Here is a 27,614-nt window from a genome sequence, read left to right as displayed (position 1 = left end):
TTGGTCTTACTCGCGGACACGTCTTTACGGAGCATTTTCACCATACTTACTTCTTAATCACGATGTTATATTATCCCAAAAGTCAAACGGACAGATGCGAGCGGCGGATCCATTAACTGTTAGGGCCAGTTCAGCTAGATGCGTAAGGCTTATATGTATTTTGCGTAAGGATGCTAACGGGTGCGATCATACCAGCACTAATGCACCGGATCCCATCAGAACTCCGCAGTTAAGCGTGCTCGGGCGAGAGTAGTACTAGGATGGGTGACCTCCAGGGAAGTCCTCGTGTTGCACCCCTCATTTTGCTTTTAGCTTTTTGCTCCGCGAGGCTTTGGCCACGGTCACCTAGCCAGGGCTGGGTGAGCACATTTTCGAGCTCAAAATGCATCATTTTGACCCCCAAGTAGCTCATTTTGATCCGTGCTCTGTAGAAAAGGCGTTTTTACGGAGTATTTGGTCTTACTCGCGGACACGTCTTTACGGAGCATTTTCACCATACTTACTTCTTAATCACGATGTTATATTATCCCAAAAGTCAAACGGACACATGCGAGCGCCGGATCCATTAACTGTTTGGGCCAGTTCAGCTAGATGCGTAAGGCTTATATGTATTTTGCGTAAGGATGCTAACGGGTGCGATCATACCAGCACTAATGCACCGGATCCCATCAGAACTCCGCAGTCAACCCCTCATTTTGCTTTTAGCTTTTTGGTCCGCGCGGCTTTGGCCACGGTCACCCAGCCAGCGCTGGGTGAGCACATTTTCGAGCTCAAAATCCATCATTTTGACCCCCAAGTAGCTCATTTTGATCCGTGCTCTGTAGAAAAGGCGTTTTTACGGAGTATTTGGTCTTACTCGCGGACACGTCTTTACGGAGCATTTTCACCATACTTACTTCTTAATCACGATGTTATATTATCCCAAAAGTCAAACGGACAGATGCGAGCGGCGGATCCATTAACTGTTAGGGCCAGTTCAGCTAGATGCGTAAGGCTTATATGTATTTTGCGTAAGGATGCTAACGGGTGCGATCATACCAGCACTAATGCACCGGATCCCATCAGAACTCCGCAGTTAAGCGTGCTCGGGCGAGAGTAGTACTAGGATGGGTGACCTCCAGGGAAGTCCTCGTGTTGCACCCCTCATTTTGCTTTTAGCTTTTTGCTCCGCGAGGCTTTGGCCACGGTCACCTAGCCAGGGCTGGGTGAGCACATTTTCGAGCTCAAAATCCATCATTTTGACCCCCAAGTAGCTCATTTTGATCCGTGCTCTGTAGAAAAGGCGTTTTTACGGAGTATTTGGTCTTACTCGCGGACACGTCTTTACGGAGCATTTTCACCATACTTACTTCTTAATCACGATGTTATATTATCCCAAATGTCAAACGGACACATGCGAGCGCCGGATCCATTAACTGTTAGGGCCAGTTCAGCTAGATGCGTAAGGCTTATATGTATTTTGCGTAAGGATGCTAACGGGTGCGATCATACCAGCACTAATGCACCGGATCCCATCAGAACTCCGCAGTCAACCCCTCATTTTGCTTTTAGCTTTTTGGTCCGCGCGGCTTTGGCCACGGTCACCCAGCCAGCGCTGGGTGAGCACATTTTCGAGCTCAAAATCCATCATTTTGACCCCCAAGTAGCTCATTTTGATCCGTGCTCTGTAGAAAAGGCGTTTTTACGGAGTATTTGGTCTTACTCGCGGACACGTCTTTACGGAGCATTTTCACCATACTTACTTCTAAATCACGATGTTATATTATCCCAAAAGTCAAACGGACACATGCGAGCGCCGGATCCATTAACTGTTAGGGCCAGTTCAGCTAGATGCGTAAGGCTTATATGTATTTTGCGTAAGGATGCTAACGGCTACGATCATACCAGCACTAATGCACCGGATCCCATCAGAAGTCCGCAGTGAAGCGTGCTTGGGCGAGAGTAGTACTAGGATGGGTGACCTCCTGGGAAGTCCTCGTGTTGCACCCCTCATTTTGCTTTTAGCTTTTTGGTCCGCGCGGCTTTGGCCACGGTCACCTAGCCAGGGCTGGGTGAGCACATTTTCGAGCTCAAAATCCATCATTTTGACCCCCAAGTAGCTCATTTTGATCCGTGCTCTGTAGAAAAGGCGTTTTTACGGAGTATTTGGTCTTACTCGCGGACACGTCTTTACGGAGCATTTTCACCATACTTACTTCTTAATCACGATGTTATATTATCCCAAAAGTCAAACGCACACATGCGAGCGCCAGATCCATTAACTGTTAGGGCCAGTTCAGCTAGATGCGTAAGGCTTATATGTATTTTGCGTAAGGATGCTAACGGGTGCGATCATACCAGCACTAATGCACCGGATCCCATCAGAACTCCGCAGGTAAGCGTGCTCGGGCGAGAGTAGTACTAGGATGGGTGACCTCCTGGGAAGTCCTCGTGTTGCACCCCTCATTTTGCTTTTAGCTTTTTGGTCCGCGCGGCTTTGGCCACGGTCACCTAGCCAGGGCTGGGTGAGCACATTTTCGAGCTCAAAATCCATCATTTTGACCCCCAAGTAGCTCATTTTGATCCGTGCTCTGTAGAAAAGGCATTTTTACGGAGTATTTGGTCTTACTCGCAGACACGTCTTTACGGAGCATTTTCACCATACTTACTTCTTAATCACGATGTTATATTATCCCAAAAGTCAAACGGACACATGCGAGCGCCAGATCCATTAACTGTTAGGGCCAGTTCAGCTAGATGCGTAAGGCTTATATGTATTTTGCGTAAGGATGCTAACGGGTGCGATCATACCAGCACTAATGCACCGGATCCCATCAGAACTCCGCAGGTAAGCGTGCTCGGGCGAGAGTAGTACTAGGATGGGTGACCTCCTGGGAAGTCCTCGTGTTGCACCCCTCATTTTGCTTTTAGCTTTTTGGTCCGCGCGGCTTTGGCCACGGTCACCTAGCCAGGGCTGGGTGAGCACATTTTCGAGCTCAAAATCCATCATTTTGACCCCCAAGTAGCTCATTTTGATCCGTGCTCTGTAGAAAAGGCGTTTTTACGGAGTATTTGGTCTTACTCGCGGACACGTCTTTACGGAGCATTTTCACCATACTTACTTCTTAATCACGATGTTATATTATCCCAAAAGTCAAACGGACACATGCGAGCGCCGGATCCATTAACTGTTAGGGCCAGTTCAGCTAGATGCGTAAGGCTTATATGTATTTTGCGTAAGGATGCTAACGGGTGCGATCGTACCAGCACTAATGCACCGGATCCCATCAGAACTCCGCAACTAAGCGTGCTTGGGCGAGAGTAGTACTAGGATGGGTGACCTCCTGGGAAGTCCTCGTGTTGCACCCCTCATTTTGCTTTTAGCTTTTTGGTCCGCGCAGCTTTGGCCACGGTCACCTAGCCAGGGCTGGGTGAGCACATTTTCGAGCTCAAAATCCATCATTTTGACCCCCAAGTAGCTCATTTTGATCCGTGCTCTGTAGAAAAGGCGTTTTTACGGAGTATTTGGTCTTACTCGCGGACACGTCTTTACGGAGCATTTTCACCATACTTACTTCTTAATCACAATGTTATATTATCCCAAAAGTCAAACGGACGCATGCGAGCGCCGGATCCATTAACTGTTAAGGCCAGTTCAGCTAGATGCGTAAGGCTTATATGTATTTTGCGTAAGGATGCTAACGGGTGCGATCATACCAGCACTAATGCACCGGATCCCATCAGAACTCCGCAGCTAAGCGTGCTTGGGCGAGAGTTGTACTAGGATGGGTGACCTCCTGGGAAGTCCTCATGTTGCACCCCTCATTTTGCTTTTAGCTTTTTGGTCCGCGCGGCTTTGGCCACGGTCACCTAGCCAGGGCTGGGTGAGCACATTTTCGAGCTCAAAATCCATCATTTTGACCCCCAAGTAGCTCATTTTAATCCGTGCTCTGTAGAAAAGGCGTTTTTACGGAGTATTTGGTCTTACTCGCGGACACGTCTTTACGGAGCATTTTCACCATACTTACTTCTTAATCACGATGTTATATTATCCCAAAAGTCAAACGGACACATGCGAGCGCCGGATCCATTAACTGTTAGGGCCAGTTCAGCTAGATGCGTAAGGCTTATATGTATTTTGCGTAAGGATGCTAACGGGTGCGATCATACCAGCACTAATGCACCGGATCCCATCAGAACTCCGCAGCTAAGCGTGCTTGGGCGAGAGTAGTACTAGGATGGGTGACCTCCTGGGAAGTCCTCGTGTTGCACCCCTCATTTTGCTTTTAGCTTTTTGGTCCGCGCGGCTTTGGCCACGGTCACCTAGCCAGGGCTGGGTGAGCACATTTTCGAGCTCAAAATCCTTCATTTTGACCCCCAAGTAGCTCATTTTGATCCGTGCTCTGTAGAAAAGGCATTTTTACGGAGTATTTGGTCTTACTCGCGGACACGTCTTTACGGAGCATTTTCACCATACTTACTTCTTAATCACGATGTTATATTATCCCAAAAGTCAAACGGACACATGCGAGCGCCGGATCCATTAACTGTTAGGGCCAGTTCAGCTAGATGCGTAAGGCTTATATGTATTTTGCGTAAGGATGCTAACGGGTGCGATCATACCAGCACTAATGCACTGGATCCCATCAGAACCCCGCAGTTAAGCGTGCTCGGGCGAAAGTAGTACTAGGATGGGTGACCTCCTGGGAAGTCCTCGTGTTGCACCCCTCATTTTGCTTTTAGCTTTTTGGTCCGCGCGGCTTTGGCCACGGTCACCTAGCCAGGGCTGGGTGAGCACATTTTCGAGCTCAAAATCCATCATTTTGACCCCCAAGTAGCTCATTTTGATCCGTGCTCTGTAGAAAAGTCGTTTTTACGGAGTATTTGGTCTTACTCGCGGACACGTCTTTACGGAGCATTTTCACCATACTTACTTCTTAATCACGATGTTATATTATCCCAAAAGTCAAACGGACACGTGCGAGCGCCGGATCCATTAACTGTTAGGGCCAATTCAGCTAGATGCGCGAGGCTTATATGTATTTTGCGTAAGGATGCTAACGGGTGCGATCATACCAGCACTAAGGCCCCGGATCCCATCAGAACTCCGCAGCTAAGCGTGCTTGGGCGAGAGTAGTACTAGGATGGGTGACCTCCTGGGAAGTCCTCGTGTTGCACCCCTCATTTTGCTTTTAGCTTTTTGGTCCGCGCGGCTTTGGCCACGGTCACCTAGCCAGGGCTGGGTGAGCACATTTTCGAGCTGAAAATCCATCATTTTGACCCCCAAGTAGCTCATTTTGATCCGTGCTCTGTAGAAAAGGCATTTTTACGGAGTATTTGGTCTTACTCGCGGACACGTCTTTACGGAGCATTTTCATCATACTTACTTCTTAATCACGATGTTATATTATCCCAAAAGTCAAACGGACACGTGCGAGCGCCAGATCCATTAACTGTTAGGGCCAGTTCAGCTAGATGCGTAAGGCTTATATGTATTTTGCGTAAGGATGCTAAGGGGTGGGATCATACCAGCACTAATGCACCGGATCCCATCAGAACTCCGCAGTCAAGCGAGCTTGGGCAAGAGTAGTACTGGGATGGGTGACCTCCTGGGAAGTCCTCGTGCTGCACCCCTCATTTTGCTTTTAGCTTTTTGGTCCGCGCGGGTTTGGCCACGGTCACCTAGCCAGGGCTGGGAGAGCACATTTTCGAGCTCAAAATCCATCATTTTGACCCCCAAGTAGCTCATTTTGATCCGTGCTCTATAGAAAAGGCGTTTTTACGGAGTATTTGGTCTTACTCGCGGACACGTCTTTACGGAGCATTTTCACCATACTTACTTCTTAATCACGATGTTATATTATCCCAAAAGTCAAACGCACACATGCGAGCGCCAGATCCATTAACTGTTAGGGCCAGTTCAGCTAGATGCGTAAGGCTTATATGTATTTTGCGTAAGGATGCTAACGGGTGCGATCATACCAGCGCTAATGCCCCGGATCCCATCAGAACTCCGCACTTAAGCGTGCTTTGGCGAGAGTAGTAGCAGGATGGGTGACCTCCTTGGAAGTCCTCGTGTTGCACCCCTTATTTTGCTTTTAGCTTTTTGGTCCGCGCGGCTTTGGCCACGGTCACCAGCCAGGGCTGGGTGAGCACATTTTTGAGCTCAGAATCCATCATTTTGACCCCCAAGTAGCTCATTTTCATCCGTGCTCTGTAGCAAAGGCGTTTTTACGGAGTATTTGGTCTTACTCGCGGACACGTCTTGACGGAGCATTTTCATCATACTTACTTCTTAATCACGATGTTATATTATCCCAAAAGTCAAACGGACACGTGCGAGCGCCGGATCCATTAACTGTTAGGATCAGTTCAGCTAGCTACGAGAGGCTTATATGTATTTTGCGTAAGGATGCTAACGGGTGCGATTATACCAGCGCTAATGCACCGGATCCCATCAGAACTCCGCAGGTAAGCGTGCTCGGGCGAGAGTAGTACTAGGATGGGTGACCTCTGGGAAGTCCTCGTGTTGCACCCCTCATTTTGGTTTTAGCTTTTTGGTCCGCGCGGCTTTATCCACGGTCACCTAGCCAGCGCTGGGTGAGCACTTTTTCGAGCTCAAAATCCATCATTTTGACCCCCAAGTAGCTCATTTTGATCCGTGCTCTATAGAAAAGGCGTTTTTACGGAGTATTTGGTCTTACTCGCGGACACGTCTTTACGGAGCATTTTCACCATACTTACCTCTTAATCACGATGTTATATTATCCCAAAAGTCAAACGGACACGTGCGAGCGCCGGATCCATTAACTGTTAGGGCCAGTTCAGCTAGATGCGTGAGGCTTATATGTATTTTGCGTCAGGATGCTAACGGGTGCGATCATACCAGCGCTAATGCACCGGATCCCATCAGAACTCCGCAGTGAAGCGCGCATGGGAGAGAGGAGTACTAGGATGGGTGACCTCCTGGGAAGTCCTCGTGTTGCACCCCTCATTTTGCTTTTAGCGTTTTGGTCCGCGCGGCTTTGGCCACGGTCACCTAGCCAGGTCTGGGTGAGCACATTTTCGAGCTCAAAATCCATCATTTTGACCCCCAAGTAGCTCATTTTGATCCGTGCTCTGTAGAAAAGGCGTTTTTACGGAGTATTTAGTCTTACTCGCGGACACGTCTTTACGGAGAATTTTCACCATACTTACCTCTTAATCACGATGTTATATTATCCCAAAAGTCAAACGGACACGTGCGACGCCGGATCCATTAACTGTTAGGGCCAGTTCAGCTAGATGCGTGAGGCTTATATGTATTTTGCGTAAGGATGCTAACGGGTGCGATCATACCAGCGCTAATGCACCGGATCCTATCAGAACTCCGCAGCTAAGCGTGCTTGGGCGAGAGTAGTACTTGGATGGGTGACCTCCTGGGAAGTCCACGTGTTGCTCCCCTCATTTTGCTTTTAGCTTTTTGGTCCGCGCGGCTTTGTCCACGGTCACGTAGCCAGGGCTGGGTGAGGACATTTTCGAGCTCAAAATCCATCATTTTTACCCCCAAGTAGCTCATTTTCATCCGTGGTCTGTAGAAAAGGCGGTTTTACGGAGTATTTGGTCTTACTCGCGGACACGTCTTTACGGAGCATTTTACTCATACTTACTTCTTAATCGCGATGTTATATTATCCCAAAAGTAAAACGGACACGTGCAAGCGCCGGATCCATTAACTGTTAGGGCCAGTTCAGCTAGATGCGTGAGGCTTATATGTATTTTGCGTAAGGATGCTAATGGGTGCGATCATACCAGCACTAATGCAGCGGATCCCATCAGAACTCTGCATTCGAGCGTGCTTGGGCGAGAGTAGTACTAGGATGGGTGACCTCCTTGGAAGTCCTCGTGTTGCACCCCTTATTTTGCTTTTAGCTTTTTGGTCCGCGCGGCTTTGGCCACGGTCACCAGCCAGGGCTGGGTGAGCACATTTTTGAGCTCAGAATCCATCATTTTGACCCCCAAGTAGCTCATTTTCATCCGTGCTCTGTAGCAAAGGCGTTTTTACGGAGTATTTGGTCTTACTCGCGGACACGTCTTGACGGAGCATTTTCATCATACTTACTTCTTAATCACGATGTTATATTATCCCAAAAGTCAAACGGACACGTGCGAGCGCCGGATCCATTAACTGTTAGGATCAGTTCAGCTAGCTACGAGAGGCTTATATGTATTTTGCGTAAGGATGCTAACGGGTGCGATTATACCAGCACTAATGCACCGGATCCCATCAGAACTCCGCAGGTAAGCGTGCTCGGGCGAGAGTAGTACTAGGATGGGTGACCTCTGGGAAGTCCTCGTGTTGCACCCATCATTTCGCTTTTAGCTTTTTGGTCTGCGCGGCTTTGGCCACGGTCACCAAGCCAGGACTGGGTGAGCACATTTTGACCCCCAAGTAGCTCATTTTCATCCGTGCTCTGTAGCAAAGGCGTTTTTACGGAGTATTTGGTCTTACTCGAGGACACGTCTTTACGAAGCATTTTCATCAAACTTACTTCTTAATCACGATATTATATTATCCCAAAGTCAAACGGACACGTACGAGCGCCAGATCCGTTAACTGTTAGGGTCAGTTCAGCTAGCTACGTGAGGCTTATATGTATTTTGCGTAAGGATGCTAACTGTGCGATTATACCAGCACTAATGCACCGGATCTCGTCGGAACTCCCCAGTTAAGCATGCTTGGGTGAGAGTAGTACTAGGATGGTTGACCTCTAGGGAAGTCCTCGTGTTACACCCATCATTTAACTTTTAGCTTTTTGTCTGCGCGGCTCTGGCCACGGTCTCTAAGCCACGGCTGGGTGAGCACATTTTGACCCCCAAGTAGCTCATTTTCATCCGTGCTCTGTAGCAAAGGCGTTTTTACGGAGTATTTGGTCTTACTCGCGGACACGGCTTTACAAAGCATTTTCATCATACTTACTTCTTAATCACAATGTTATATTATCCCAAAAGTCAAACGGACTTGTGCGAGCGCTGGATCCATTAACTGTTAGGGTCAGTTCAGCTAGATGCGTGAGGATTATATGCATTTTGCGTAAGGATACTAACGGGTGCGATCATACCAGCACTAATGCACCGGATCCCATCAGAACTCCGAAGTTAAGCGCGCTTGGGCGAGAGTAGTACTAGGATCGGTGACCTCCTGGGAAGTCCTCGTGTTGCACCCCTCATTTTGCTTTTAGCTTTTTGGTCCGCGCGGCTTTGGCCACGGTCACCTAGCCAGGGCTGGGTGAGCACATTTTCGAGCTCATAATCCATCATTTTGACCCCCAAGTAGCTCATTTTCATCAATGCTCTATGGAAAAGGCATTTTTATGGAGTATTTGGTCTTACTCGCGGACACGTCTTTACCGAGCAATTTCATCATACTTACTTCCTAATCACGATGTTATATTATCCCAAAAGTCAAACGAACACGTGCGAGCGCCGGATCCATTAACTGTTAGGGTCAGTTCAGCTACATGCGTGAGGCTTATACGTATTTTGCGTAAGGATGCTAACGGGTGCGATCATACCAGCACTAATGCACCGGATCCCATCAGAACTCCGCAGTCAAGCGCGCTTGGGCGAGAGTAGTACTAGGATGGGTGACCTCCTGGGAAGTCCTCGTGTTGCACCCCTCATTTTGCTTTTAGCTTTTTGGTCCGCGCGGCTTTGGCACGGTCACCTATCCAGGGCTGGGTGAGCACATTTTCGAGCTCAAAATCCATCATTTTGACCCCCAAGTAGCTCATTTTCATCCGTGCTCTGTAGCAAAGGCGTTTTTACGGAGTATTTGGTCTTACTCGCGGACACATCTTTACAGAGCATTTTCATCATACTTACTTCTTAATCACGATGTTATATTATCCCAAAAGTCAAACGGACATCTGCGATTGCCGGATCCATTAACTATTTGGATCAGTTCAGCTTGATGCATAAGGCATATATGTATTTTGGGTCAGGATGCTAACGGGTGCGATTATACCAGCACTAATGCACCGGATCCCGTCCGAACTCCCCAGTTAAGCATGCTTGGGTGAGAGTAGTACTAGGACGGGTGACCTCTTGGGAAGTCCTCGTGTTGTACCCATCATTTCGCTTTGAGCTTTTTAGTCTGCGTGGCTTTGGCCACGGTCACCAAGCCAGGACTGGGTGAGCACATTTTGACCCCCAAGTATCTCATTTTCATCCGTGCTGCGTAGCAAAGGCGTTTTTACGGAGTATTTGGTCTAACTCGTGGACACGTCTTTACGGAGCATTTTCATCATACTTACTTCTTAATCGCGATGTTCTATTATCCCAAAAGTCAAACGGACACGTGCGAGCGCCGGATCCATTAACAGTTAGGGTCAAGTCAGCTAGACGCGTAAGGCTTATATGTATTTTGCGTAAGGATGATTACGGGTGCGATCATACCAGCACTAATGCACCGGATCCTATCAGAACTGCGCAGTTAAGCGTGCTTGGGTGAGGGTAGTACTAGGATGGGTGACCTCTTGGGAAGTCCTCGTGTTACACCCATCATTTAACTTTTAGCTTTTTGGTCCGCGCGGCTTTGGCCAGGGTCACCTAGCCAGGGCTGGCTGAGCACATTTCCGAGCTTAGAATCCATCATTTTGACCCCCAAGTAGCTCATTTTCATTAATGCTCTGTAGAAAAGGCATTTCTACGGAGTATTTGGTCTTACTCGCGGACACGTCTTTATGGAGCATTTTCATCATACTTACTTCTTAATCACGATGTTATATTATCCCAAAAGTCAAACGGACACGTGTGAGCGCCGGATCCATTAACTATTAGGGTCAAGTTAGCTAGACGCGTGAGGCCTATATGTATTTTGCACAAGGATGATTAATGCTACAATCATACCAGCACTAATGAACCGGATCCCATCAGAGCTTCGCAGTTAAGCGCGCTTGGGCGAGAGGAGTACTAGGATCGGTGACCTCCCGGGAAGTCCTCGTGTTGCACCCCTCATTTTGCTTTGAGCTTTTTGGTCCGCGAGGCTTTGCCCACGGTCACCTAGCCAGGGCTGGGTGAGCACATTTACGAGCTCGAAATCCATCATTTTGACCCCCAAGTAGCTCATTTTCATCCGTGCTCAGTGGAAAATGCATTTTTGCGGAGTATTTGGTCTTACTCATGGACACGTCTTGACGGAGCATTTTCATCATACTTACCTCTTAATCACGATGTTATATTATCCCAAAAGTCAAACGAACATGTGCGAGCACCGGATCCATCAACTGTTAGGGTCAGTTCAGCTAGATTCGTGAGGCTTATATGTATTTTGCGTAAGGATGCTAATGGGGGTGATTATACCAGCACTAAGGCACCGGATCCCGTCAGAACTCCGCAGTTAAGCGTGCCTGGGTGAGAGTGGTACTAGGATGGGTGACCTCCTGGGAAGTCCTCGTGTTGCACTCATCATTTCGATTTTAGCTTTTTGGTCTGCGCGGCTTTGGCCACGGTCACCTAGCCAGGGCTGGGTGAGCACATTTTGACCCCCAAGTAGCTCATTTTCATCCGTGCTCTGTAGAAAAGGCTTTTTTACGGAGTATTTGGTCTTACTCGCGGACACGTCTTTACGGAGCATTTTCATCATACTTACTTCTTAATCACGATGTTATACTATCCCAAAAGTCAAACGGACACGTGCGAGCGCCAGATCCATTAACTGTTAGGGTCAGTTCAGCTAAATGCGTGTGGCTTATATGAATTTTGCGTAAGGATGCTAACGGTTGCGATCATACCAGCACTAATGCACCGGATCCCATCAGAACTCCGCAGCTAATTGTGCTTGGGCGAGAGTAGTACTAGGATGGGTGACCTCCTGGGAAGTCCTTGTGTTGCACCCCTCATTTTGCTTTTAGCTTTTTGGTCCGCGCGGCCTTGGCCACGGGTCACCTAGCCAGGGCTGGTTGAGCACATTTTCAAGCTCAGAATCCATCATTTTGACCCCTAAGTAGCTCATTTTCATCAATGCTCTGTAGAAAAGGCCTTTTTACGGAGTATTTGGTCTTAGTCACGGACACGTCTTTACGGAGCATTTTCATCATACTTTTTTCTTAATCACGATGTTATATTATCCCAAAAGTCACACGGACACGTGCGAGTGTCGGATCCATTAACTGTTAGGGTCAAGTCAGCTAGACGCGTGAGGCTTATATGTATTTTGCGTAAGGATGCTTACGGGTGCGATCATACCAGCACTACTGAACCGGATCCCATCAGAGCTCCGCATTTAAGCTCACTTGGGCGACAGGAGTACTAGGATGGGTGACCTCCTGGGAAGTCCTCATGTTGCACCCCTTATTTTGCGTTTACCTTTTTGGTCCGCACGGCTTTCGGCACGGTCACCTAGCCAGGGCTGGGTAAGCACATTTTCGAGCTCAAAATCCATCATTTTGACCCTCAAGTAGCTCATTTTCATCCGTGCTCTGTAGAAAAGGCATTTTTACGGAGTATTTGGTCTTACTCGCGGACACGTCTGTAGGGAGCATTTTCATCATACTTACTTCTTAATCACGATGTTATATTATCCCAAAAGTCACAAGGTGCCAATATTGAAATATTAATTTAACATAACTAGGGCTTCAATCTAGCCCTGCTAAATAAGTTAGCTACACATAGAGTTGATATTAAACATCTTCATAAAAGAGAAGAAAAGAAAAGAATAAACCCGAGACTTGACTTGAGAGCTCCTATTCTTCTCCCTTCTCCAAGCCTGCATATTCTAAAGGCTTAGGAGTCTATTTATAGGCTTTAGAGGTACTTGGAAAAGTAGTAAACCCTAAGGTTTTCGCAGGGTTTCAGTCCTATTACAATTTGGAGTTTGAAAAACCCTAATATGGAAATAGGGACATTGTAGCCGCCACTTGGAATGCCTCCTGCGGACGGGTGCACTCAATCGCAGCCCGTGTGCGCTCGATCGTACGTCTGCGATCGATGCGTCTTTTGCCTGCGCTCGATCGCTCCTGGCCTGGCTAGTGCAGCATCTCCTCTGGTATTGTGCTCGATCGCAGGTACCTTGTGATTGATCGTAGTACCAGGGAGCTCCAATTTTCCCATATTCTCTTTTTGAGCATCAATCGCCCAGTTTTACTTCACTTTCTTCCAAAAGCCTGTAAAAACATCAAAAACACAAAAAGGAAGTAAAATGACCTAATTAACCAAAACCGAAGGATTAAAACATGTAAAATGACCTAATTAACCAGCCTAGGCTGGGTGAGCACATTTTCGAGCTCAAAATCCATCATTTTGACCCCCAAGTGGGTCATTTTCATCAGTGCTCTGTTGAAAAGGCGTTTTTACGGAGTATTTGGTCTTACTCACGGATACGTCTTTACGGAGCATTTTCATCTTACTTACTTCTTAATCACGACGTTATATTATCCCAAAAGTCAAACGGACACGTGCGAGCCCCGGATCCATTAACTATTAAGGTCTGTTCAGCTAGACGCGTGAGGCTTCTCTGTGTTTTGCGTAAGGATGCTAATGGGTGCGATCATACCAGCACTAATGCACCAGACCGGATCCCAATAGAACTCCTCAGTTAAGCATGCCTGGGAGAGAGTAGTACAAGGATGGGTGACCTCTTGGGAAGTTCTTGTGTTGCACCCTCATTTTGCTTTTTGCATTTTGGTCCACGCGGCTTTGGCCAGCTCGGATAGTTAAGGCTAGGAGCGCACATTTTCGAGCTCAAAATCCATCAGTTCGACCCCCAAGTAGCTCATTTTCATTCGTGCTCTGTTGTAAAGGCGTTTTTACGGAGTATTTGGTCTTTCTCGCGGACACGTCTATACGGAGCATTTTCCTCCTACTTACTTCTTAATCACGATGTTATATTATCCCAAAAGTCAAACGGACACGTGCGAGCGCCGGATCCATTAACCATTAGGGTTAGTTCAGCTAGATGCGTGAGGCTTATATGTATTTTGCATAAGCATGCTAACGGGTTCGATCATATCAACACTAATACATCGGTTCCCATCAAAACTTTACAGTTAAGCGTGCTTGGGCGACCTCCTGGGAGGTCCTCGTGTTGCACCCCACATTTTGCATCTTGCTTTTTGGTCCGCGCGGCTTTGGCCACCTAGCCTAGCCAGGGCTGGGTGAGCAATTTTTTGAGCGCAAAATCCATCTTTTTGACCCCCAAGTAGCTCATTTTAATCCGTGCTCTGTTGAAAAGGCGATTTTACGGAGTATTTGGTCTTACTCGCGGAGACGTCTTGACGGAGCGTTCTCATCTTACTTACTTCTTAATCAGGATGCTATATTATCCCAAAAGTCAAACGGACACCTGCGAGTGCCGGAACCATTAACTATTAGGGTCAGTTCAGCTAGACGCATAAGGCATATATCTATTTTGTGTAAGGACGCTAACGGGTGCGATCATAGTAGCACTAATGCACCAGAACCCATCAGAACTCCGCAGTTAAGCGTGGTTGGGCGAGAGTAGTGCCAGGATCGGTGACCTCTTGGGAAGCCCTCGTGTCGCACCCCTCATTTTGCTTTTTGCTTTTTGGTTCGCCCGGCTTTGGCCACCTAGCCTAACCAAGGCCGGGTGAGCACATTTTCGAGCTCAAAATCCATCAGTTCGACCCCCAAGTAGCTCATTTTCATCCGTGCTCTGTTGAAAAGGCATTTTTATGGACTATTTGGTCTTACTCGCGGACACATCCTTAAGGAGCATTGTCATCTTACTTACTTCTTAATCACGACGTTATATTATCCCCAAAGTCAAACGAACACGTGCGAGCACCGGATCCATTAACTATTAGGGTCAGTTCAGCTAGACGCGTGAGGCTTATATGTATTTTGCGTATGGATGCTAACGGGTGGGATCATACCAGCACTAATGCATTGGATCCCATTAGAATTCCGTAGTTAAGCGTACTTGGGCGAGTGTAGTACTCGGATGGGTGACCTACTGGATGTCCTTGTGTTCCACCCCTCATTTTTCTTTTTGCTTTTTGGTCCACATGGCTCTAGCCACCTAGCCTACCCAAGGGCGGGTGAGCACATTTTCGAGCTCAAAATCAATCATTTTGACCCCCAAGTGCCTCATTTTCATCCGCGCTCTCTTGAAAAGGTCTTTTTACGGTGTATTTGGTTTTACTCGTGGACACGTCTTTACGAAGCTTTTGAATCTTACTTTATTCTTAATCACGATGTTATATTATCCCAAAAGTCAAACGGACACATGCGAGCGCCGGATCCATTAACTATTAGGGTTAGTTCAACTAGACGCGTGAGGTTTTATATATTTTTCGTAAGGATGCTAACGGGTGCGATCATACCAACACTAATGTGTGAATTCCGCAGTTAAGCGTGCTTGGGCGAGAGTAATACTAGGATGGGTGACCTCATTGGAAGTCCTCATGTTGCACCCCTCATTTGGCTTTTGCTTTTTGGTCCACACGGCTTTGGCCACCTAGGCTAACCAAGGCTGGGTGCGCACATTTACGAGCTCAAAATCTATCATTTTGACCGCCAAGTAGCTCATTTTCATCCTTGCTTTGTTGTAAAGGCATTTTTACGGAGTATTTGTTCTTACTCGCAAACACGTCTTTACGGAGCATTCTCATCTTAATTACCTCTTAATCACGATGTTAAATTATCTAAAAAGTCAAAAGGACACGTGCGAGCGCCGGATCCATTAACTATTAGGGTCAGTTCAGCTAGACGCGTAAGGCTTTTATCTATTTTGCGTAACGATGCTAACGAGTGTTACCAGCACTAATGTCAGAACTCCGCAGTTAAGCGTGCTTGGGCGAGAGTAGTACTAGGATGGGTGACCTCCTGGGAAGTCCTCGTGTTGCACCCCTCATTTGGCTTTTTGCTTTTTTCGTTCACGCGGCTTTGGCCACCTAGGCTAACCAAGGCTTGGTGCGCAGATTTTCGATCTCAAAATCCATCATTTTGCCCCTCAAGTAGCTCATTTTCATCCTTGCTCTGTTGAAAAGGCGTTTTTACGGAGTTTCTGGCCTTACTCGCGAAAACGTCTTTACAGAGCATTCCCATCTTACTTACCTCTTAATCACGATGTTAAATTATCCCAAAAGTCTAGTGGAAACGTGTGACCGCTGGATCCAATAACGAATAGAGTCAGTTCAGCTAGACACATGTGGCTTTTATGTATTTTGCATAAGGATGCTAACGAGTGCGATCATACCAGCACTACTGCCCTAGATCCCATCAGAACTCGACAGTTAAGCGTGCCTGGGTGAGAGTAGTACTAGGATCGGTGACCTCCTGGGAAGTCCTCGTGTTGCACCCCACATTTTGCTTCTTGCTTTTTGGGCCGTGCGGCTTTGGCCACCTAGCCTAGCCAAGGCCGGGTGAGCACATTTTGGAGCCCAAAATCCATCAGTTTGACCCCCAAGTAGCTCACTTTCATCCGTGCTCTTTTGAAAAGGCATTTTTATGGAGTATTTGGTCTTACTCGCGGACATGTCCTTACGGAGCATTTTCACCTTACTTACTTCTTAATCACGATGTTATATTATTCCAAAAGTCAAATGGACACGTGCGAGCCCCGGAACCATTAACTATTAGGGTTAGTTGAGCTAGACGCATAAGGCATATATCTATTTTTACGTAACGATGCAAACAGGTGCGATCATAGTAGCACTAATGCACCAGAACCCATCAGAACTCCGCAGTTAAGAGTGGTTGGGCGAGAGTTGTGCTAGGATAGGTGACCTCTTGGGAAGCCCTCGTGCTGCACCCCTCATTTTACTTTTGCTTTTTGGTCTGCGCGGCTTTGGCCACCTAGCCTAGGCAAGGCTCAGTGTGCACATTTTGGAGCTCAAAATCCATCATTTTGACTCCCAAGTACCTCATTTTCATCCGCGCACTGTTGAAAAGGCATTTTTACGAAGTATTTAGTCTTACTCGCGGACACATCTTTGTAGAGCATTTTCATCTTACTTACTTCTAAATCACGATGTTACATTATTCCAAAAGACAAACGGACACGTGCGAGCGTCAGAACCATTAACTATTAGGGTCAGTTGAGCTAGACGCGTAAGGCATATATCTATTTTGCGTAAGGATGCTAACGGGTGCGATCATAGTAGCACTAATGCACCAGAACCCATCAAAACTCCGCAGTTAAGCGTGGTTGGGCGAGAGTAGTGCTAGCATGGGTGACCTCTTGGGAAGCCCTCGTGTTGCACCCCTCATTTTGCTTTTTGCTTTTTGGTCCGCGTGGTTTTGGCCACCTAGCCTAGCCAAGGTCAGGTGAGCACATTTTGGAGCTCAAAATCCATCGGTTTGACCCCCAAGTAGCTCATTTTCAACCGTGCTCTGTTGAAAAGGCATTTTTATGGAGTATTTGGTCTTAATTGCGGACACGTCCTTACGGAGCATTTTCATCTTACTTACTTCTTAATCACGATGTTATATTATTCCAAAAGTCAAACGGACACGTGCGAGCGCCGGAACCGTTAACTATTAGGGTCAGTTGAGCTAGACGCGTAAGGCATATATCTATTTTGCGAAAGGATGCTAACGGGTGCGATCATAGTAGCACTAATGCACCAGAACCCATCAGAACTCCGCAGTTAAGCGTGGTTGGGCGAGAGTAGTGCTTGGATGGGTGACCTCTTGGGAAGCCCTCGGGTTGCACCCCTCATTTTGCTTTTTGCTTTTTGGTCTGCGTGGTTTTGGCCACCTAGCCTAGCCAAGGTTGGGTGAGCACATTTTGGAGCTCAAAATCTATTAGTTTGACCCCCAAGTAGCCCATTTTCATCCGTGCTCTGTTGAAAAGGCATTTTTATGGAATATTTGGTCTTACTCGCGGACACGTCCTTACAGAGCATTTTCATCTTACTTACTTCTTAATCACGATGTTATATTATTCCAAAAGTCAAACGAACACGTGCGGGCACCGAAACCATTAACTATTAGGGTCAGTTGAGCTAGACGCGTAAGGCATATATCTATTTTGCGTAAGGATGCTAACGGGTGCGATCATAGTAGCACTAATGCACCAGAACCCATCAGAACTCCGCAGTTAAGCGTGGTTGGGCGAGAGTAGTGCTAGGATGGGTGACCTCTTGGGAACCCCTCGTGTTGCACCCCTCATTTTGCTTTTTGCTTTTTGGTCTGCGCGGCTTTGGCCACCTAGCCTAGCCAAGGCTGGGTGAGGACATTTTCGAGCTCAAAATCCATCAGCTTGACCCCCAAGTAGCTCATTTTCATCCGTGCTCTGTTGAAAAGGCATTTTTATGGAGTATTTGGTCTTACTCGCGGACACGTCCTTGCGGAGCATTTTCATCTTACTTACTTCTTAATCAAGATGTTATATTATCTCTAAAGTCAAAGGGACACGTGCGAGCGCCGGATCCATTAACTATTAGGGTCAGTTCAGCTAGACGCGAGAGGCTTATATGTATTTTGCATATGGATGCTAACGGGTTCGATCATACCAGCACTAATGCACCGGATCCGATCAGAACTCTCCAGTTAAGCTTGGTTGGACGAGAGTAGAAGTAGGATGGATGACCTCCTGGGAAGTCCTCGTGTTGCACCCCTCATTTTGCTATTTGCTTTTTGGTCCGCGCGGCTTTGGCCACCAAGCCTAGCGAAGGCTCAGTGTGCACATTTTGGAGCTCAAAATCCATCATTTTGACTCCCAAGTACCTCATTTTCATCCGCGCACTGTTGAAAAGGCATTTTTACGAAGTATTTAGTCTTACTCGCGGACACATCTTTGTAGAGCATTTTCATCTTACTTACTTCTAAATCATGATGTTACATTATTCCAAAAGTCAAACGGACACGTGCGAGCGCCAGAACCATTAACTATTAGGGTCAGTTGAGCTAGACGCGTAAGGCATATATCTATTTTGCGTAAGGATGCTAACGGGTGCGATCATAGTAGCACTAATGCACCAGAACCCATCAAAACTCCGCAGTTAAGCGTGGTTGGGCGAGAGTAGTGCTAGCATGGGTGACCTCTTGGGAAGCCCTCGTGTTGCACCCCTCATTTTGCTTTTTGGTACATGTGGCTTTGGCCACCTAGCCTAGCCAAGGCCGGGTGACCACATTTTCGAGCTCAAAATCCATCAGTTTGACCACCAAGTAGCTCATTTTCATCCGTGCTCTGTTGAAAAAGGCATTTTTATGGAGTATTTGGTCTTACTCGCGAACACGTCCTTACGGAGCATTTTCATCTTACTTACTTCTTAACCACGATGTTATATTATCCCCAAAGTCGAACGGACACGTGCGAACGCCAAATCCATTAACTATTAAGGTCAGTTCAGCTAGACGCGTGAGGCTTATATTTATTATGCGTATGGATGCTAATGGGTCCGATCATACCAGCACTAATGCACCGGATCCCATCAGAACGCCGCAGTTAAGCGTGCTTGGGCGAGAGTAGTACTAGGATGGGTGACCTCCTGGGAAGTCCTCGTGTTGTACCCTTCATTTTGCTTTTAGCTTTTTGGTCCGCGCGGCTTTGGCCACGGTCACCTAGCCAGGGCTGGGTGAGCACATTTTTGAGCTCAAAATCCATCATTTTGACCCCCAAGTAGCTCATTTTCATCCGTGTTCTGTTGAAAAGGCATTTTTATGGGGTATTTGGTGTTACTCGCGAACACATCCTTACGGAGCATTTTCATCTTACTTACTTCTTAACCACGATGTTATATTATCCCCAAAGTCAAACGGACACGTGCGGGCTCCAGATCCATTAACTATTAAGGTTAGTTCAGCTAGACGCGTGAGGCTTATATGTATTTTGCGTATGGATGCTAACGGGTTTGATCATACCAGCACTAATGCACCGGATCCCATCAGAACGCCGCAGTTAAGCGTGCTTGGGCGAGAGTAGTACTAGGATGGGTGACCTCCTGGGAAGTCCTCGTGTTGCACCCCTCATTTTGCTTTTAGCTTTTTGGTCCGCGCGGCTTTGGCCACGGTCACCTAGCCAGGCTGGGTGAGCACATTTTCGAGCTCAAAATCCATCATTTTGACCCCCAAGTAGCTCATTTTCATCCGTGCTCTGTTGAAAAGGCATTTTTATGGAGTATTTGGTCTTACTCGCGGACACGTCCTTACGGAGCATTTTCTTCTTACTTACTTCTTAATCATGATGTTATATTATCCCCAAAGTCAAACGGACACGTGTGAGCGCCGGATCCATTAACTATTAAGGTCAGTTCAGCTAGACGCGTGAGGCTTATATTTATTTTGCTTAAGAATGCTAACGGGTGGGATCATACCAGGACTAATGCACCGAATCCGATTAGAACTCCGCAGTTAAGAGTGCTTGGGCGAGAGCAGTACTAGGATTGGTGACCTCTTGGGAAGTCCTCGTGTTGCACCCCTCATTTTTCTTTTCGCTTTTCGGTCCGCGTGGCTTTGGCCACCCAGCCTAGCCAAGCCTGGGTGAGCACGTTTTCGAGCTGAAAATCTATCATTTTGACCCCCCAAGTAGCCAATTTTCATCCGTGCTCTTTTGAAAAGGCCTTTTTACGGAGTATTTGGTCTTACTCACCGACACGTCTTTACAGAGCATTTTCCTCTTACATACTTCTTAATCACGATGTTATATTATCCCAAAAGTGAAATGGACACGTGCGAGCACCGGATCCATTAACTATTAGGGTCAGTTCATCTAGACGCGTAAGGCTTATATGTATTTTGCGTAAGGATGCTAACGGGTGCCATCATACCAGCACTAATTCACCGGATCCCATCAGAAGTCCGCAGTTAAGCGTGCTTGGGCGAGAGTAGTACTAGGAGGGGTGACCTCGTGGGAAGTCCTCGTGTTGCACCCCTCATTTTGCTTTTAGCTTTTTGGTCCGCGCGGCTTTGGCCACGGTCACCTGGCCAGGGATAGGTGAGCACATTTTCGAGCTCAAAATCCATCATTTTGACCCCAAAGTAGCTCATTTTCATCCGTGCTCTGTAGAAAAGGCATTTTTACAGAGTATTTGGTCTTAGTCGTGGACACGTCTTTACGGAGCATTTTCATCATACTTACTTCTTAATCACGATGTTATATTATCCCAAAAGTCAAACGGACACATGCGAGTGCCGGATCCACTAACTGTTAGGGTCAGTTCAGCTAGATGCGTGAGGCTTATATGTATTTTGCGTAAGGATGCTAACGGGTGCGATCATACCGGCACTAATGCACCGGATCCCATCAGAACTCCGCAGTTAAGCGAGCTTGGGCGAGAGTAGTACTAGGATGGGTGACCTCCTGGGAAGTCCTCGTGTTGCACCCCTCATTTTGCATTTAGCTTTTTGGTCCGCGCGGCTTTGCCCACGGTCACCTAGCCTGGGCTGGGTGAGCACATTTTCGATGTCAAAATCCATCATTTTGACCCCCCAGAGGGTCATTTTCATCAGTGCTCTGTTGAAAAGGCGTTTTTACGGAGTATTTGGTCTTACTCGCGGACACGTCTTTACGGAGCTTTTTCATCTTACTTACTTCTTAATCACGATGTTACATTATTCAAAAAGTCAAACGGACACGTGCGAGCGCCGGAACCATTAACTATTTGGGTTAGTTGAGCTAGACGCGTAAGGCATATATCCATTTTGCGTAAGGATGCTAACGGGTGCGATCATAGTAGCACTAATGCACCAGAACCCATCAGAACTCCGTAGTTAAGTGTGGTTGGGCGAGAGTTGTGCTAGGATGGGTGACCTCTTGGGAAGCCTTCGTGTTGTACCCCTCATTTTGCTTTTTGCTTTTTGGTCCGCGCGGCTTGGGCCACTTAGCCTAGCCAAGGCCGGGTGAGCACATTTTCGAGCTCAAAATCAATCATTTTGACCCCCAAGTACCTTATTTTCATCCATGCTCTGTTGAAACGGCCTTTTTAGGGAGTATTTGGTCTTACTCGCGGACACGTCTTTGCGGAGCATTTTCATCATACTTACTTCTTAATCACGATGTTATATTATCCTAAAAGTCAAACGAACACGTGCGAGCGCCAGATCCATTAACTATTAGGGTCAGTTCAGATACACGCGTGAGGCTTATATGTATTTTGCGTAAAGATGCTAACTGGTGTGATCATACCAGTACTAATGCACCGGATCCCATCAGAACTCCGCAGTCAAGTGTACTTGGGTGAGAGTAGTACTTGGATGGGTGACCTCCTGGGAAGTCCTCGTGTTGCACTCCTCATTTTATTTTTTACTTTTTGGTCCACCTTGCTTTGGCCACTGTCATCTAGCCAAGGCTGGGTGAGCACATTTTTGAGCTCAAAATCAATCATTTTGACCCCCAAGTAGCTCATTTTCATCCGCGCTCTATTGAAAAGGCGTCTTTTCGGTGTATTTGGTCTCACTCGCGAAGACGTCTTTTCGGAGCATTTTCATCTTACTTACTTCTTAATCACGATGTTGTATTATTTCAAAAGTCAAACAGACACATGCGAGCACCGGATCCATTAACTATTAGGGTCAGTTGAGCTAGACGAGTCAGGCATATATCTATTTTGCATAAGCATGCTAACGGGTGGGATCATGCCAGCACTAATGCATTGGATCCCATTAGAACTCAGACGTTAAGCGTGCTTGGGCGACAGTAGTACTAGGATGGGTGACCTCTTGGAAATTCCTCGTGTTGCACCCCTCATTTTTCTTTTTGCTTTTTGGTCCGCGTGGCTTTTGCCACCAAGCCTAGCCAAGGCCGGGTAAGCGCATTTTCGAGCTCAAAATCAATCATTTTGACCCCCAAGTACCTCATTTTCATCCACCCTCACTTGAAAAGGCCTTTTTACGGAAGTATTTGGTCTTTCTCGTGGACACGTCTTTACAGAGCATTTTCATCTTACTTACTTCTTAATCACGATGTTATATTATCCCAAAAGTCAAACGGACACGTGTGAGCACCGGATCCATTAACTATTAGGGTCAATTCAGCTAGACGCGTGAGGCTTTTATGTATTTTGCGTAAGGATGCTAACGGGTGTGATCATACCAGCACTAATGTCAGAACTCCGCCGTGAATCATGCTTGGGCGAGAGTATTACTAGGATGGGTGACCTCCTGGGAAGTCCTCGTGTTGCACCCCTCATTTGGCTTTTGGCTTTTTGGTCCACGCGGGTTTGGCCACCTAGGCTAACCAAGGCCGGGTGCGCACATTTTCGAGCTCAAAATCCATCATTTTGACCCCCAAGTAGCTCATTTTCATCCTTGTTCTGTTGAACAGGCGTTTTTACGGAGTATTTGGTCTTACTTGCGAACACCTCTTTACGGAGCATTCTCATCTTACTTACCTCTTAATCATGATGTTAAATTATCCCAAAAGTCAAACGGACACGAGCGAGCGCCGGATCCATTAACTATTAGGGTCAGTTCAGCTAGACGCATATGGCTTTTATGTATTTTGCATAAGGATGCTAACGAGTGCAATCATACTGGCACTATTGTATCGGATCCCATCAGAACTCTACAGTTAAGCGTGGCTGGGTGAGAGTAGTACTATGATAGGTGACCTCCTGTGAAGTCCTCGTGTTGCACCCCTCATTTTGCGTTTGGCTTTTTGGTCACCTCGGCTAGCCAAGGCTGGGTGCGCTCATTTTCGAGCTCAAAATCCATCATTTTGACCCCCAAGTTGCTCATTTTCATCCGCGCTTTGTTGAAAAGGCGTTTTTAGGGAGTATTTGGTCTTACTCGCGGACTCGTCTTCACGTAGCATTTTCGTCTTACTTACATCTTAATCACGATGTTATATTATCCCAAAAGTCAAACGAACACGTGCGAGCGCCGGATCCATCAACTATTAGGGTTAGCTCAGCTAGACGTGTGAGGCTTCTCTGTATTTTGCGTAAGGATGCTAATGGGTGCGATCATACCAGCAATAATGCACCGGATCCCATTAGAACTGCACAGTTAAGCGTGCTTAGGCGAGGGTAGTACTAGGATTGATGACCTCCTGGGAAGTCCTCGTGTTGCACCCCTCATTTTGCTTTTTGGTCCACGCGGCGTTGGCCACCTAGCCTAGCTAAGGCTGGGTGCACACATTTTGGAGCTCAAAATCCATCATTTTGACCCCCAAGTACCTCATTTTCATCTGCGCTCTGTTGAAAAGGCGTTTTTACCGAGTATTTGGTCGTACTCGCGAACACGTCTTTACGGAGCATTCTCATCTTACTTACCTCTTAATCACGATGTTAAATTATCCCAAAAGTCAAACGGACACATGCGAGCACCGGATCCATTAACTATTAGGGTCGGTTCAGCTAGACGCGTGAGGCTTATATGTATTTTGCGTAAGGATGGTAAGTGGTAACGGGTACGATCTGAATATATATCATACATGCACATTTACAACTCTGAATTTACATTTTGGACTGCTGTGAACTCTTTTTTGTGAAAACGTATGTTGATTAAAAAGATAATTATTTGACTTGTAAAACTACGCATGTAAAAGATGGATAAAATTAATTGCATCGTATGACATGGCACACCGATACGTACAGGATAACAGTTATGGGCTTACTATATGTTGTGCAAATATCCACCTAAATAATAGACTAATAAATGTACGTTCTACTCATAAGTGCACAAGATCAAAATGATAGTGTAGCAAGGAAGTACGAAAATATTCTGTTAAGTGCTAAATTATTCATATTTTCAGCCCTTAACTTGCATGTTTTAATCCTTCGGTTTTAGTTAATTAGGTCATTTTAATTCATTTTTGTATTTTCCATACTTTTGTAGGCTTGGAAGAAAATGAAGTAAATCTGGAAGATTTGGGCTCAAAGTGAGCAAAAGGGAAAAATGGTAGCCCCCAACACTGCGATCGATCACAGGTTTCCTACGATCGAGTTGATGTACAAATTTAATTGTAGTCGCAAGCGCACGAGTCATGTGCAGTAAAGTGTGTGTGCAAGTGCGAGATCGAATCCACAGGGAGTCGTGTCGTGAAAACTAATTCTTATCTAAACTAATCCTATTTTAACCTAGTTCCGAAGTTTGTTATGCAATTGAAATTGAAAACAAAAACTGAAGCAAAATGAAATAATTAAAAGATAAAAAGGGTACTAAGGTTTTCAGAATCCCCCTCGCCAAATCCAACAACATGTCTTACTTTTTATGCATACAATATTCAATCCAAATATACTATTCAAAAGTTCTAAACATGCAAATTAAATCATTCGATGAATCCATCCGTTCTAAGAATCACAACGAATATTTAATTGAGATCAAATCATCCACTGTATCCGTAGATCACAATGGATATTAGTCTCAATCCAATCATTTGATGTACCCCCGGACGAAACACAACGAATATTACATAAAACATGAGTATACTACCAACATTTAATCAATTAAACTTAATTAAACTGTTGAATTTGCTTTTGAACAACACTATAATATCAACATTTAATCAATTAAACTTAATTAAACTGTTGAATTGGCTTTTGAGCAACACTTTATTATCAACATTTAATCAATTAAACTTAATTAAACTGTTGAACTGTTAAAATAGTCTCATTGTATGTATAAAACGATAAGACATGTATGTTTATCAATGGCGAGGTTTCATCTTCAACCTTAGTTGAAGGTTTTAGCCTCTCATGATAACAAAAACGATAAACACTTCAATTGACAACATGAGAAAAATAAAACTTACAATGGAACTGGAGTTCAAAGCTCCAAAAACCCAGAAAAGTCAAAAATTGACAAAGTACGGTGCCCCCAGCGCGTCTCCGTCCATTTACAATGAAAAAGGATCATATTTATAAGCTAATTTTAGGGTTTTAACGCTGCCAGGTCCGCCGAGTGCGCTCGATCGCACTTGTGAAACATGTGTTTTGCTGCGCGGGCGCGAGTGCGCTCGATCACACTAAACGTGCGCTCCAGCGCACTTTCAGTCAGAATTTTCCTACTCTTGTGAAACGTGACTTTGTAGATCTTTCAGTTAGCTTTCCAATGACACCAAGATTACCTCAATCCGAGCTATACAACTCTAGATATGGCCTTTTTAGTGGGACTTGTATCATCGCTCGATCCTAATTTGCTACCAATGCTCCATGAAGTGTCTTAAGCCCCAGAATGAATTGCAAATATAACTTTAAAGCCGCATTTTCCTCTTAACGACCTGCAAATCACTAAAACACCAAAACTAACCAAAACATCTGAAAATAATAAAGCTAAAGGCTTAGTGAATGCAAATTAAAGGGTCCAAAAATGCAATATTTGGCACTCATCAAATACCCCCAAACTTACATTTTGCTAGTCCCTTAGCAAAACAAAATGAAAGCAAGAAACATATGTCCGCTGTCGTGGGAGAGACGATTGCATTTAGCATATGCAACAAGCCTTTTAAACCCCTAGGCATCCCCAGTGGACGAGTGAAGTCTCATGAGGGTTTAACAGAAATGATACCCACAAACATTTTTAGCACTATGTCATTGACAAACACAATTTCCACACAAACACATGGTTCTCACATCATGAGCAGGTTTAACAAAGTAAACACCACTTAATGGGCGATGATTCACATCATGAGGATTTTCAAAACCTTGAAGTAACTTAATGGGCGGTTGCCGAATTCAAGAGTCGAAGCTCAAAAAGCTTTTCAAGCCGGTCACCACCACGGCCTACCGAAAGCTAGTGATTGAATTTTATGCCAACCTCTCCCATGACTGCAACAATTTGGCCGCTCTCTCTTCAAAGGTGCAAGGCCAAGATATTGATGTGACCAGGGCCGACATTGCCGCAGCCCTTCAATGCAATGATGAACACCCTCCAGAAGCCGCGCATCTTGCCGAGCAACCGCCCCGTTTCTACATGGCAGAAATCATTGAGGACATGTGCCAAGGGCAATATGCTGATGCCCATCATAATGCCGGCAGCAGATCCAAGCTACCTCAACGGCTTTGGTTTGTGGACTCCATTTTGCACCGCAATGCCTTCCCATTGGACACAAGACTCAAAGGCGTGATCAATTTCTCCAAACCCTCTACGCCTTCCACAAAGACTCTTGGTACTCTATTCCCGACATCATTTGGAACCGAATACACAAATTTTGGAATGGAGTACATATTGGAGGAGCAGAGTCCACTCACTCATGGGGGTTGCCTTTTCCATACCTCATCAAGTATATTCTTTGGAAAAAAGGCATCAAGGGCACTGCAGCTGATGAGCCAGTCACTACTACTCCAATATTTGGCATTCGCTAATGGAATAAGAGCTGCTCCTATATGCCCCGGGTACCCCCAGCACCAGCAGTTGGTGAAGAAGGGAGTGAGGCTGAGCCAATGGCCAAAGATGAACCGGCAGCTGAGCTGGCAGCAGCGGAAGAGGAGGAGGCTCCAATCATTCTTCAAGCCGCACAGTACTGCTCCCTTAGTCAAGAGATGGCAGGCCTTCGAAGAGAATTGTCTGATCAAAGAAGGGAAGCTCGGGAAGACAAAGCATTAATGGATCAACGACTAGCTGCCTTGAAAGAATTGATGCAGACCATACTTAACCGTTTACCACCACCATCATCTGGAGCATCTACTTCTGGACAGCAATGAGCAGGCACCACAGTCCGGCTGAAGACGTTAAACTTAGCACTCATGGGAGGCACCCCATAGCATATCCTTTTTATTTTGTTTTGTTTTTCTTTTCCTTTGTGTTTT

General features: G+C 46.2%; 20 non-coding genes and 25 pseudogenes across 20 annotated transcripts; 44 read left to right on the top strand and 1 right to left on the bottom strand.

Moving 5' to 3' along the window:
- The window catches only part of LOC148585377 (protein FAR1-RELATED SEQUENCE 5-like), a 218,629-nt pseudogene extending 191,927 nt beyond the window's left edge, over nt 1-26,702 (bottom strand).
- Nucleotides 179-297, top strand: LOC148585416 (5S ribosomal RNA). The gene has a single exon (XR_015912519.1). It is a non-coding gene; the product is annotated as a 5S ribosomal RNA (ribosomal RNA).
- On the top strand, nt 1,025-1,143 carry LOC148585415 (5S ribosomal RNA). Its single transcript, XR_015912518.1, has one exon. It is a non-coding gene; the product is annotated as a 5S ribosomal RNA (ribosomal RNA).
- Nucleotides 1,871-1,989, top strand: LOC148585414 (5S ribosomal RNA; annotated as a pseudogene).
- On the top strand, nt 2,324-2,442 carry LOC148585413 (5S ribosomal RNA). Its single transcript, XR_015912548.1, has one exon. It is a non-coding gene; the product is annotated as a 5S ribosomal RNA (ribosomal RNA).
- LOC148585412 (5S ribosomal RNA) lies at nt 2,777-2,895 on the top strand. Its single transcript, XR_015912547.1, has one exon. It is a non-coding gene; the product is annotated as a 5S ribosomal RNA (ribosomal RNA).
- LOC148585411 (5S ribosomal RNA) lies at nt 3,230-3,348 on the top strand. The gene has a single exon (XR_015912562.1). It is a non-coding gene; the product is annotated as a 5S ribosomal RNA (ribosomal RNA).
- Nucleotides 3,683-3,801, top strand: LOC148585410 (5S ribosomal RNA). Its single transcript, XR_015912558.1, has one exon. It is a non-coding gene; the product is annotated as a 5S ribosomal RNA (ribosomal RNA).
- Nucleotides 4,136-4,254, top strand: LOC148585409 (5S ribosomal RNA). Its single transcript, XR_015912506.1, has one exon. It is a non-coding gene; the product is annotated as a 5S ribosomal RNA (ribosomal RNA).
- LOC148585408 (5S ribosomal RNA) lies at nt 4,589-4,707 on the top strand. The gene has a single exon (XR_015912574.1). It is a non-coding gene; the product is annotated as a 5S ribosomal RNA (ribosomal RNA).
- LOC148585407 (5S ribosomal RNA) lies at nt 5,042-5,160 on the top strand. The gene has a single exon (XR_015912552.1). It is a non-coding gene; the product is annotated as a 5S ribosomal RNA (ribosomal RNA).
- On the top strand, nt 5,495-5,613 carry LOC148585406 (5S ribosomal RNA; annotated as a pseudogene).
- LOC148585405 (5S ribosomal RNA) lies at nt 5,948-6,066 on the top strand (annotated as a pseudogene).
- On the top strand, nt 6,400-6,517 carry LOC148585404 (5S ribosomal RNA). Its single transcript, XR_015912572.1, has one exon. It is a non-coding gene; the product is annotated as a 5S ribosomal RNA (ribosomal RNA).
- Nucleotides 6,852-6,970, top strand: LOC148585403 (5S ribosomal RNA). Its single transcript, XR_015912567.1, has one exon. It is a non-coding gene; the product is annotated as a 5S ribosomal RNA (ribosomal RNA).
- Nucleotides 7,304-7,422, top strand: LOC148585402 (5S ribosomal RNA). The gene has a single exon (XR_015912563.1). It is a non-coding gene; the product is annotated as a 5S ribosomal RNA (ribosomal RNA).
- On the top strand, nt 7,757-7,875 carry LOC148585401 (5S ribosomal RNA; annotated as a pseudogene).
- Nucleotides 8,209-8,326, top strand: LOC148585400 (5S ribosomal RNA). Its single transcript, XR_015912569.1, has one exon. It is a non-coding gene; the product is annotated as a 5S ribosomal RNA (ribosomal RNA).
- Nucleotides 8,637-8,755, top strand: LOC148585399 (5S ribosomal RNA; annotated as a pseudogene).
- Nucleotides 9,067-9,185, top strand: LOC148585398 (5S ribosomal RNA). The gene has a single exon (XR_015912564.1). It is a non-coding gene; the product is annotated as a 5S ribosomal RNA (ribosomal RNA).
- On the top strand, nt 9,520-9,638 carry LOC148585397 (5S ribosomal RNA). The gene has a single exon (XR_015912554.1). It is a non-coding gene; the product is annotated as a 5S ribosomal RNA (ribosomal RNA).
- LOC148585396 (5S ribosomal RNA) lies at nt 9,972-10,090 on the top strand (annotated as a pseudogene).
- LOC148585395 (5S ribosomal RNA) lies at nt 10,403-10,521 on the top strand (annotated as a pseudogene).
- Nucleotides 10,856-10,974, top strand: LOC148585394 (5S ribosomal RNA; annotated as a pseudogene).
- On the top strand, nt 11,309-11,427 carry LOC148585393 (5S ribosomal RNA; annotated as a pseudogene).
- LOC148585392 (5S ribosomal RNA) lies at nt 11,740-11,858 on the top strand. Its single transcript, XR_015912566.1, has one exon. It is a non-coding gene; the product is annotated as a 5S ribosomal RNA (ribosomal RNA).
- On the top strand, nt 12,194-12,312 carry LOC148585391 (5S ribosomal RNA; annotated as a pseudogene).
- Nucleotides 13,500-13,623, top strand: LOC148585390 (5S ribosomal RNA; annotated as a pseudogene).
- LOC148585389 (5S ribosomal RNA) lies at nt 14,387-14,505 on the top strand (annotated as a pseudogene).
- On the top strand, nt 14,839-14,956 carry LOC148585388 (5S ribosomal RNA; annotated as a pseudogene).
- Nucleotides 16,164-16,282, top strand: LOC148585387 (5S ribosomal RNA; annotated as a pseudogene).
- LOC148585386 (5S ribosomal RNA) lies at nt 17,068-17,186 on the top strand (annotated as a pseudogene).
- Nucleotides 17,520-17,638, top strand: LOC148585385 (5S ribosomal RNA; annotated as a pseudogene).
- On the top strand, nt 17,972-18,090 carry LOC148585384 (5S ribosomal RNA; annotated as a pseudogene).
- LOC148585383 (5S ribosomal RNA) lies at nt 18,876-18,994 on the top strand (annotated as a pseudogene).
- LOC148585382 (5S ribosomal RNA) lies at nt 19,322-19,440 on the top strand. The gene has a single exon (XR_015912570.1). It is a non-coding gene; the product is annotated as a 5S ribosomal RNA (ribosomal RNA).
- On the top strand, nt 19,775-19,893 carry LOC148585381 (5S ribosomal RNA). Its single transcript, XR_015912573.1, has one exon. It is a non-coding gene; the product is annotated as a 5S ribosomal RNA (ribosomal RNA).
- LOC148585380 (5S ribosomal RNA) lies at nt 20,227-20,345 on the top strand (annotated as a pseudogene).
- On the top strand, nt 20,680-20,798 carry LOC148585379 (5S ribosomal RNA; annotated as a pseudogene).
- Nucleotides 21,133-21,251, top strand: LOC148585378 (5S ribosomal RNA). Its single transcript, XR_015912544.1, has one exon. It is a non-coding gene; the product is annotated as a 5S ribosomal RNA (ribosomal RNA).
- Nucleotides 21,586-21,704, top strand: LOC132183448 (5S ribosomal RNA; annotated as a pseudogene).
- LOC132183460 (5S ribosomal RNA) lies at nt 22,038-22,156 on the top strand. Its single transcript, XR_009440425.2, has one exon. It is a non-coding gene; the product is annotated as a 5S ribosomal RNA (ribosomal RNA).
- On the top strand, nt 22,491-22,609 carry LOC132183450 (5S ribosomal RNA; annotated as a pseudogene).
- LOC132183471 (5S ribosomal RNA) lies at nt 23,384-23,502 on the top strand (annotated as a pseudogene).
- Nucleotides 23,821-23,939, top strand: LOC132183504 (5S ribosomal RNA; annotated as a pseudogene).
- Nucleotides 26,703-27,614: the final 912 nt, after the last annotated feature.

This window comes from Corylus avellana, chromosome 5 (assembly GCF_965113065.1).
Source record: "Corylus avellana chromosome 5, dhCorAvel1.hap1.2, whole genome shotgun sequence".
Classification (NCBI taxonomy): Eukaryota; Viridiplantae; Streptophyta; class Magnoliopsida; order Fagales; family Betulaceae; genus Corylus; species Corylus avellana.
The sequence above is the reverse complement of the archived record's forward strand: the minus strand, read 5'-3'. Positions and strand labels throughout refer to the sequence as shown.